The sequence below is a fragment of the Periophthalmus magnuspinnatus genome, chromosome 9 (genome assembly GCF_009829125.3).
Source record: "Periophthalmus magnuspinnatus isolate fPerMag1 chromosome 9, fPerMag1.2.pri, whole genome shotgun sequence".
Classification (NCBI taxonomy): domain Eukaryota; kingdom Metazoa; phylum Chordata; class Actinopteri; order Gobiiformes; family Gobiidae; genus Periophthalmus; species Periophthalmus magnuspinnatus.
In genome coordinates, this window is record NC_047134.1 from 4,250,789 (window position 1) to 4,260,571 (window position 9,783).

The following is a 9,783-nucleotide window of genomic DNA, read 5'->3' on the forward strand; positions in this document are numbered from 1 at the left end:
TGTCGTTACCTGGGCGTTGAAGTCGTAGAACAACAGAGTCCCTGGTCAGTGCGCTGTCTAGTACCCCTCCTAGGGACTCTGCATCGCTGTTTGGCCCGTAGGCCGACATGGTGAGAGACCTGTCCTCAACCCAAAGGCGCAGGGACGCAACCCTCTCGTTCACTGAGGTGAACTCCAACACGAGGCAGGTGAGCTGTGGGGAATAAGCAAGCCCACACAAGCTCACAGTCTCTCCCTGGGGGCAACGCCCAATAAATGGAAATGTCTGTCACTCTCAAGAAGTTGGGTTCCAGAGCCCAAGCTGTGCATGGAGGTGAGGCCAAGTATATCTAGTTGGTAACGCTCAATCTCTCGAACAAGCTCAGGCTTCTTTTCCCCCAGCGAGGTGACAGTCCATGTCCCCAGAACCAGTATCCATGTCCGGAGATCCGGTTGTCAAGGCCCATGCCTTCGACTGCTGCCCAGATCTCTCTGCACCAGCCTCTCATGGATCAGCCTGCAGGCGGTGGGTCCACAGGAGGACGGCCCCACGTCGTTCCTTTGGGCTGTGCCCGACCGGTCCTCGTGGTCTTCGTGGCCACCAGGCGCTTGCTGTCAGGCACTCACCCAAAGCCTGGCTCCAGGGTGGGGCCCCAGTGACGGCGGTCTGGGCAATGTAGCTGACCTTGCTTTTTCACTCGTCATAACGGGCTTCTGAACCACTCGTAGTCTGACCCAATCCCCCTCGACCTGTTTGCCATGGGTGACCCTACCAGGGGCATGAAGCTCCTGATGATATAGCTGTCAAATGTGTCCTGATACACGGGCTCGTAAACATAAATAGCGTGTGTGTGTGTGTACAAGAACTTTCCTCCAACCAGGCCAAAGTCCACTCACACTGGACAAACGTACCGCGCTTTAGGGGCTTTCTATGCTTGGGTCTGATTGAGTGAGTGTGAGCATCCCCTAAGGAATAATGCATGATCATCTTATACAGCACTTTTCCAGACGCTCAGTCACTTTACAATTTGGTGCATTATCTGTTCACTCTGCCCTCAATCTGCCCCATCAACCCCTCTGACCACCAACACTCACACACCACATTCATACTAGGCAGGGTGGGTCAAGTGTCTGCTATTAACCACAACAAACTCAATTAAGGATGTAACTCTTGTTTGGTCAGAGGTCAAAAACTACAGAATCTTTTTGTCGTGATAGTTCTTCTCACAATAATCTTCAGACTAGAATGTGATATTGTGACATCCCTGTGATCAAAAACTCACCATTGTTTCTGATCATGCAACGGTCCAGTCTGGTCAGATACTTATTTTTGTCCCCGGACAACTGGAATGCACAGTGGTACCTGTCCCAGTCCTCAGGGGGGACAGAGGACAGGTCCAGGGACACACTAGTCTGGAAGGTCCCATCTCTGTTGGGCAGGATCTCTCAAAGTTCCACGTCCTCCAGCAGCTCATCTCCGTCTTTGGTCCAGAACAGCATGGCTCTGTCGGGGTAGAAGCCTGTGGCGTGACACGTGACTGGGGCTGAGGAGGACTTCTGCAGCAGGGACACCAGGGGGAGCTCTACACAGCACCACAACAGTGCATTACACAACTACTGACATGTTTACAGATGCCCTCCCAGCCTCCTATGTGTCAGATGCCCTCCCATCCTCCTGTATCCCTGTGTGTCAGGTGCCCTCCCATCCTCCTGTATCCCTGTGTGTCAGATGCCCTCCCCTGTAGTGTTTAGCTGAAATGGGAGCAGATAATCATTATAGTCCATAGTCGTTATTGTCTGTTTCCCTCCAGCGTGAATTATACACATTATACATATACATATACATATGAATTATACATATTATATAATTATGACAGTTTTTGTCATTATCTGTTATAGAGTTTTAAAACTACATGTCTCTTACCTATCCTGTTCAGAGCGCTCTCTCCGTGGCGCACATATTTCTTCAGATACTCAGCACATTCATGGATGATGTAGTGTTTCACTCTGACAGCCTCTCCATCCCTCTCCCATATCAGTTTGGTGATAAAAGCCTGTTGTTTTGGAGCGACAAAAGTTTCAGGGTCAAAATCCAATGAAATAAAATCTTCTCCATCAAAAGAGTGTTGCTCATATCCTCTGATTTCACTAGTCTCATTGTCCCATTCACAGCCATAGAGCTTCAGATAATCCTTTAAAGGATTCAAACTTCTTATTTCATTTTTTATAAATCACAAGTTGCATTTTGGAGTGAAATGTTTACATTTGCAATGGTTAAATTCCTCACATTTTACAGCTTCAGTTGGTCAATGTTTCATTATTGTTTCTTTTAAATCTACAACTTTGTGAAGCTCTGTGAGGAAACTGCTGTTGTGATTTTGGGTTATATACAAAGATTGACTGAATAGAATATGAAAAACAAGTAAATGTACCACAGCCCTGATCCCTGACCAACAAAACTCCAGTGCTGCAAACAAACAAAAAGATTTACATCAAAACTACATTTTTCCTACTTTCACTACAAGAAAAAACTGTCCATAAATATTTCAGACTAAATGTGTTTCATTTATAAAAAGTTGATACATGATAATCTGAAAAGTGCAGACGACACAAACCTCCGGTCACATTAAGGCGGCGTTTCACAGTTTCTATGTTTCCTTTTCCCACCTGCTCATTCTCCAAACATCTCTGAGTGTTTCTTTCCCAGTACCTAGGGTCCTCCTCTGTGAGTTTGTTCATCCACTCTTGTTTGGGGACCAATTTCTTTGTGTCACTGTCGTAATGAATGATCTGAAGGTCGTTCACATATCCAACAGAAACATACTTTGAGAAGTTTGGAACTTGAAATGATGAAGTGTAAAAATATCTCAAAGTGTGAACTGCTGTGGAAACAACAAGAACCATTTCAGATCTCAGTATAAATAACAGTTAAGGCTCTTATGTTATTAGTGATTTTTATGAATGACTTTAATTTGAATGAATGCTGCAGAGTTTTGAGATGAATATACAAAGCAGTTTACCAATAATATAGAAAATCCACCCCCTGTGATTTTCTGCCATTTACTCCAACAACAAACTGGAGCAGCCATTACAAAAAGGGCTGTGCAATGAATCAAACAGAGATTCAGTCATTTCTAGTGGTCAATAATCAGATTGGGTCTTTTGAACGGAGAAGTCTATAGCCAGTCCTCTGTCAGGAAAAACAACAGGTTTGGAGCAGACGCAAGACTCTGGATGAAGGAAATATGGCTATTGTGTGAAATGAAACTGATTAAAAGTCTGTCTTGTTTATGTTCATGAAATTAAGAAAGACATTTTTATTTGTTTTAATACGACAAAATACAACTGAATCCAAAAATATAAAAGTAAAAATATTTATCATAATAGATTTTATCATATTGCTGAGCTTTAAATTCTAATAAATGAAAACACTACTACGTTAAAGAATGAGCTTAGGGATATTCAGTTCTATCTGATATTAGTGTAGTAAGTGACTGGTGCAGGATTAAGATGGGGCCAAATCATTTAACTGTAACTAAAGTGTGAACAAGATTAACAGGTAAATATCCTTTTTATGACCAAGTTTGTTTTAATTAATGTTTAATAAACAAATATATTTAATTTTCCATTAAATTTAAACTGATTTTCATTTGCATCTCAAAATGGAAAATGGTAGTATTTTTAACTACGAAACTACGACGGCATTAAAGTCGTAATTTAATGAGAATAAAGTCGAAGCCAGAAAAAGTCGTAATTTTGTGAGAATAAAGTAATAGTTTCATAAGAATAAAGTCAGAATTTTATGAGGATAAAACTGTAGCGAAAAACATTGACATTTAATGAACAATATACAAATATAATAGATTACTTGCTTTCTCACAAAGGTACAAAACGTTCTGTTTCCCATGCAACAGTATAACAGTATATTCTTGTAATCACAGGAAACTGAGATATAGCGGCTATACTTTTCTATCACTTTGGTCAAGGTCGCATTTATTCTGTGGTCTCTTTCATACAGGAGTGCATGACTCCCTCTAAGAGAGGATTTAAAACAGTGGTGTAATCTCAATTTGTTAGACTCATTGTTAGACTCATCGTTAGACTCTGCTTTTGACTCTGCTTTTGACTCTGCTTCCAATTTTGCTGTACGCTGCCTTTAATCAGCCACAAACTGTTGAATGAAGTAGGCCACATTTTGTCCCTGTGGAGTGACTGGACTTCTCCTGGAAAAAGCTGCAGAGACTGGCGCCCCCTGGAGCTCACTGTACAGAACACAGGCTGTGCTCTGAGACGCAGACAGGTGGAGGAGTCTCAGCGCAGACCCATACTCCACTAAACAGGCGGAGGAGTCTCAGCGCAGACCCATACTCCACTAAACAGGCGGAGGAGTCTCAGCGCAGACCCACACTCCACTAAACAGGCGGAGGAGTCTCAGCGCAGACCCACTCTTCACTAACAGGCGGAGGAGTCTCAGCGCAGACCCACTCTTCACTAACAGGCGGAGGAGTCTCAGCGCAGACCCACTCTTCACTAACAGGTGGAGGAGTCTCAGCGCAAACCCACTCTTCACTAACAGGTGGAGGAGTCTCAGCGCAGACCCACTCTTCACTAACAGGTGGAGGAGTCTCAGTGCAGTCCCATACTCCGCTTCGTTTACCTTCGCTTCTCTACTGTTGTAAACATGGGCACTTTGCGCACACTCACCGTTCAAAGATGTGCTCCTTGTTGATAACTTCAGCCCCCCCGGGCCTGTGGAGCCGTGCGCACTGGGCAGCCCCGGCTTTACGCACCGAAGTAGCCTAATCTCTACGTCCACTGTGCTGTCCTGTTTCTGTGTGCAGATGGTCACAGTTTAGTGCAGTCCTTCTCAATTACAGTAAATACAAATATAAATCACGTTTATAAGAAACAATGTTATCAAAGTAATGTTTTGTTGTAAATGTATCTATATTTATTTATATTATATTATATTATATTATATTATATTATATTATATTATATTATATTATATTATATTATATTATATTATATTATATTATATTATATTATATTATATTATATTATATTATATTATATTATATTATATTATCTATATCTATATAATGTTTTTCTTTCTTTTTGTTTTGTTGTTATCTAGTACTTAGAGCTATTTTATAGACAAATTTTATAGACAGCTTGTTTCAGTCCCTGATCCCGAATTCTTTATGCGGGATCGACATTGCACACTGTCTTCCGTTCCCCAGTACAGGGTCTGGAGCACTGCGCACACCCTGTATCTGTGGATGTTCCAGGTACACCTCAGGCACAGACTCCTACACCTGTCGGTGTCCTGCCCAGGAGCGCTCAGCTACGCACAGAGGCTCATGGGTGTCATATCTGGGTAAATGATTCAACAGTTGTTAATGTTTAAACGGCCAGCAATATAAAGATCTACTATCGTACGTAGGTTTTAATGTAATCTTTTAACTCAAATAAAGGCCATTCTTTTGCACTCTGGTCGTGGTGGTGAATTACGCCGTCCCCTAAGTCTGGATAAAATTACATCTTTGCGCTGACTGCGACTTTATTCTTGTAAAATTACAACTTTATTGTCATAAAATTGTGAATTAATTCTCATTAAACTATGACTTTAATGTTAAAATGTTACAATTTTATTCTCAAAGCGCCCGCATAATACAAATATAATAGTAATAATAATAATAATAATAATAATCGCTGCTCCACTGCTCCTTATTGAGTGTCTCACAGTTGGGGTAGTAAATTCTGCCTTTAAACTGGCTATAGCTGTATGTGGTGGGGAGTTTTCCGCACTTGGTGCATCTGTTGGGAGGTGATTGTCCTTGTGTGCTTGCGGTTTTGTGGTTTGTCTTGTGTTTGGGCAGGATCAGTAGGAGTGCTCTCAGATTGTGGTGTGGAGATGAAGAGAACATTGGCGTCATGTTGCCAGGTGCTGTGGTCTGAGGTGGCATTAGTGGCATATAAAAACTGGCTGAGATGTTTGAGGTGGTTTTGGCTGAATGGGACTCAGCTCTGCTCTGTCCCTGACACAGAGCTTGGTATTTGCCTGCCCACTTGTATCAGGTGGCATGTCTGCGTGGAGTAACTTCAGTGGGCTTTGTGTTGATGGGGAACAATGGTCCACTGCCAACCCTTGCAGCAGAATGGCAACATCTTGTGCCTTAAACCATTTATTATGCAACTGCCTTAAGGTGTTCAAAATGAGTTTTAGAATTAGTGACCATCTTGATAAGGTTTGGTGTCATGGCTGTTATGAATGTTACATAATCGCATGAATATAGTTTCTACTAGGCAGCTGCAGTTCCGCTACTGAGCTGCAGACCCAGTAGAACCAAGTACACACCTTTGTGTGCTGTCAACTCCTGCATTAACAGCCTTCTTTTTGGGGGACCTACAGTGCCCTGTGAACAGCTTTTCCTGATGCCATGCACCATACAAAATTCTGTCCTTATCATTTTATTCCAGATTGGGCCCCAGACCAATAATGGTGCTAGCATGCTGCTTGGTAAGAGTTAGATGCTTGCAGCAGTCTTTCCAAATCTATTCCAAATGTCATAACACCCCCAAAGCAAACAATGATTTATCATGACCAATACGACATGGCCCTGCCCTATAACCCAGGTTCAGATTTCAAAGAGGCTTTAACTGCTTTAAACAACCACTCCAGTAAAAGTCAAAGGTAAGAAATGTGTCCTCTGCATCTGCCCTCTCCTTCAGTGTCTCTGGATTAAAGCCGTCAGGAGCAGTGAACCAGGTCTGAGCCAGGATCCTGATCTGGAGTCACAAACACATTCTAGATATGAGCCACGAGCGCTGCTAACCACTCTGCCACCCAATAATGTCACATTAATTAATAAGATTCAAGCAGGAGAAAGTTTTAATTTATACTGAAAACTCATGAAGCCTCAGAATGGAGCGCTGATCTGTCCAAACAAATATCACCTGTGAACAAACACAAGTGTCAGAATGAGAAATACAGCTTACACAGTCCTGTTCTACGATCTGATGATGTCATAGTTTCAAATGGAGGGCGGGGGTTATACAACTCTGGAGATTTGTTTCAAAAACAGTGAATCTCCCATAAACCTATCATCGACACGTGTAGAACCTTCTCATTATGCTTGAGATTGGCTCCACAAACGTATTAATCTTATTAATATTATTGATTAAATATTAATCTTATGGCTTAAAAAGTGGCTTAGCCATAGATCAAATTAAATCTGCCCAAATACTGAATCGTTACGTTGCTAATCAGTGTTTTCTGGTTTATAGACTATGAATGCAAAAATTATATTGTCTCTGTTATTACGTTTTAACAAGGTATATTTTGTTAACATTATGTAGAAACTACAATTGGGAAAAAATAACTTTGAACGTTATATTTACCTATTTATATTCAAACGTAGTTCATTCAGTCTAAACAGAAATAAACGGATGCAAGAATGACACCTTGACTCTTTTTTTTATTAAATAATAAATTATTATAAATAATTAAAAATAACATGCGTAACATACGCGCAAATACAGCAGTGGAAGTACGGTCCGTGGTGTAGGCCTGTCCCATTTAAGCAAGGGGCTACACTGAGGAATACACCTTTTTGGTACTTCGAAGGGTATGCATTTGGCGAAATGAGACATGAGACACTTCGGTTATGGTCGATCTCCATGGAAACACTTGGCACATTTTTGTCCGCATTTGTCGGGTGAGCTGAAATGGGACAGCGCCGGAAGTTACGTAATGCCCTTCGACGCACACTTCGAAGGGTGCATTTAAGGGCATTTTGGCAAATTGGGACACGGCCTCTGGCGTTAGTCAAGAGCAGGTGGCAAATCAGTGCTGACGATCAATATAGTAATTATATAAAAGCTGGAGGGTGAAACAGGAAGGATGTGACTTTAGTTACCCTACATGCAGTGCTTGGAATAAACGGAATAGACAACATTAGCCTAAAGTTTGTAGCCACACTGACTTTAATGTGAAGACATAACATACGTTTAAGTTAACTTCACAGTATCTATATTAATTGACTTGTACTTGGGTACTTAATATACTTTTGACTCCATTACATTTGTGGTGACAAAGTTTTAATCTATTTTAGGGTCATTAGGGTCAGTTCTAATCTTTTTTTCTAGAACTGTATAAGAATTAGACAAATTGAAATGTGCATCTTGTCAAGCCATTATAGACAATACTGATTTCAAATGATTTGCAAAAATGTCTGTATGTTCAAATTATTTCTATGGATAATACTTGAGTACTTTAACTAAAGTAGTAATTTGACTGAGGTCCTTTTGTTGTATTGGAGTAATATTTGACCAGAGCAACTATACTAAAACTCAAGTAATGAAATGCAGTACTTTGACCACCTCTGCCAAGGTCATCTTTGTCTTTGGCCCTGACCAGCAGATCGGAGATTGGACAACGCTCCACCACCCATGTAAAATGGCACAAAATAGGGTAGGTTTCTTTCATTTCAATTTTTCACACTGTCATTAAGACGGGTCGACGTAAAAGAGCCCAGCAGTTGCACTATAGGCCGGACCGAGAGCGCTGAAAGAAGAGGTCTCAGAGCAGCTCCACTCGTACTTTGGAGCGGACAGTCTCCATGGTGTATTTAGCCACAGGAGAAAGAAAAGACAACCTCCTGCAGAGGAAGCGAGCGTGTGCGCCTTTATTCACGAGGCTCCGTCTGCTTGAAGCGCTTTGTTATTAAAAAAAAAAAAAGTTCAGGGATCAGCTGATGGACTCGCACTTGGCTCAAGCTGTGTGTTAGGGATGAATGATGGGTGCAAGTTAATAAGGCCGATCAAAAAGTTAAATAACCAAAATAAATCTAGTGTGCACTGGGGTTGCTCCACAGAGCGAGGGTTTCACACCAGCATGTGTGAAAACCACTTAAATGAGTATTAGTTTAATTGTAATCTTACCTCTATTAGGAATAGATATAGTTTTGTCCCCTGGGAATCTAGCACAGGCTACTCTTGCACCCCCAGCACCCCTGCTTCCCGCGGTTATGAAAGTCACAGTCCGCTTTTGTCCACGCTCCTAGACTTAAATGTTATGTTGTTTTTTATGAGAATTCAACTGATTTTTTCCTAGAAATGCGCCACCATATGCTTGCGCTATTGAATCTACATACATATTATTGCATCAGCAGTTGAATAAGAGGCGGATTGTCCAAAAATAAAAACATGGCTAATAGCTTGTGTAGAACATCTTTATGGACTCTAAACTATTCCTTCTGTGTTTGATTTGGCGCCATATGCTGTTAAGGCAGGGGTCACCAAACTTTTTTAACCTGAGAGCTACTTTATGGGCACTGAGTCATACGAAGGGCTACCAGTTTGAGACGCTCTTCTGAAATAACACATTTTCTCAGTTTGCCTTTAGTTATATATTATTAATAATGATAAATGATGATCATCTATGTGAACACACTGATCATGTTGCAAGACACTGATCACATTAATGACTTCTCAAAATAATTATCAACAATGAGCAAGGAGGGAAATAGATATCAGTATTTAGCACATTAACTTTACTAATCTTAGTAATTGTTAAATTTCCAGATGACACTTACATCACTACATCTCATAGGAAAAGTGTCCCATTTTCACTATCCATTGACAAACCTTTTTAACAAAACATAAATAATATACATTTCACCATGTTTCATAAAGTTATCAATTATGTAATGTTAAAGAAAAATAAGCTTACATATTTTAAAATAAATCTCGGTTGCGTTGTGTGACTTTTTCACCGGTGTCTTGAAAAAAGCCTGTTGT

General features: G+C 41.0%; 1 pseudogene; it reads right to left on the reverse strand.

Annotated features, from left to right (window-relative positions):
• Window positions 1–435: 435 nt before the first annotated feature.
• On the reverse strand, window positions 436–5,918 carry LOC117375771 (class I histocompatibility antigen, F10 alpha chain-like; annotated as a pseudogene).
• Between the last annotated feature and the right edge of the window lie 3,865 nt (window positions 5,919–9,783).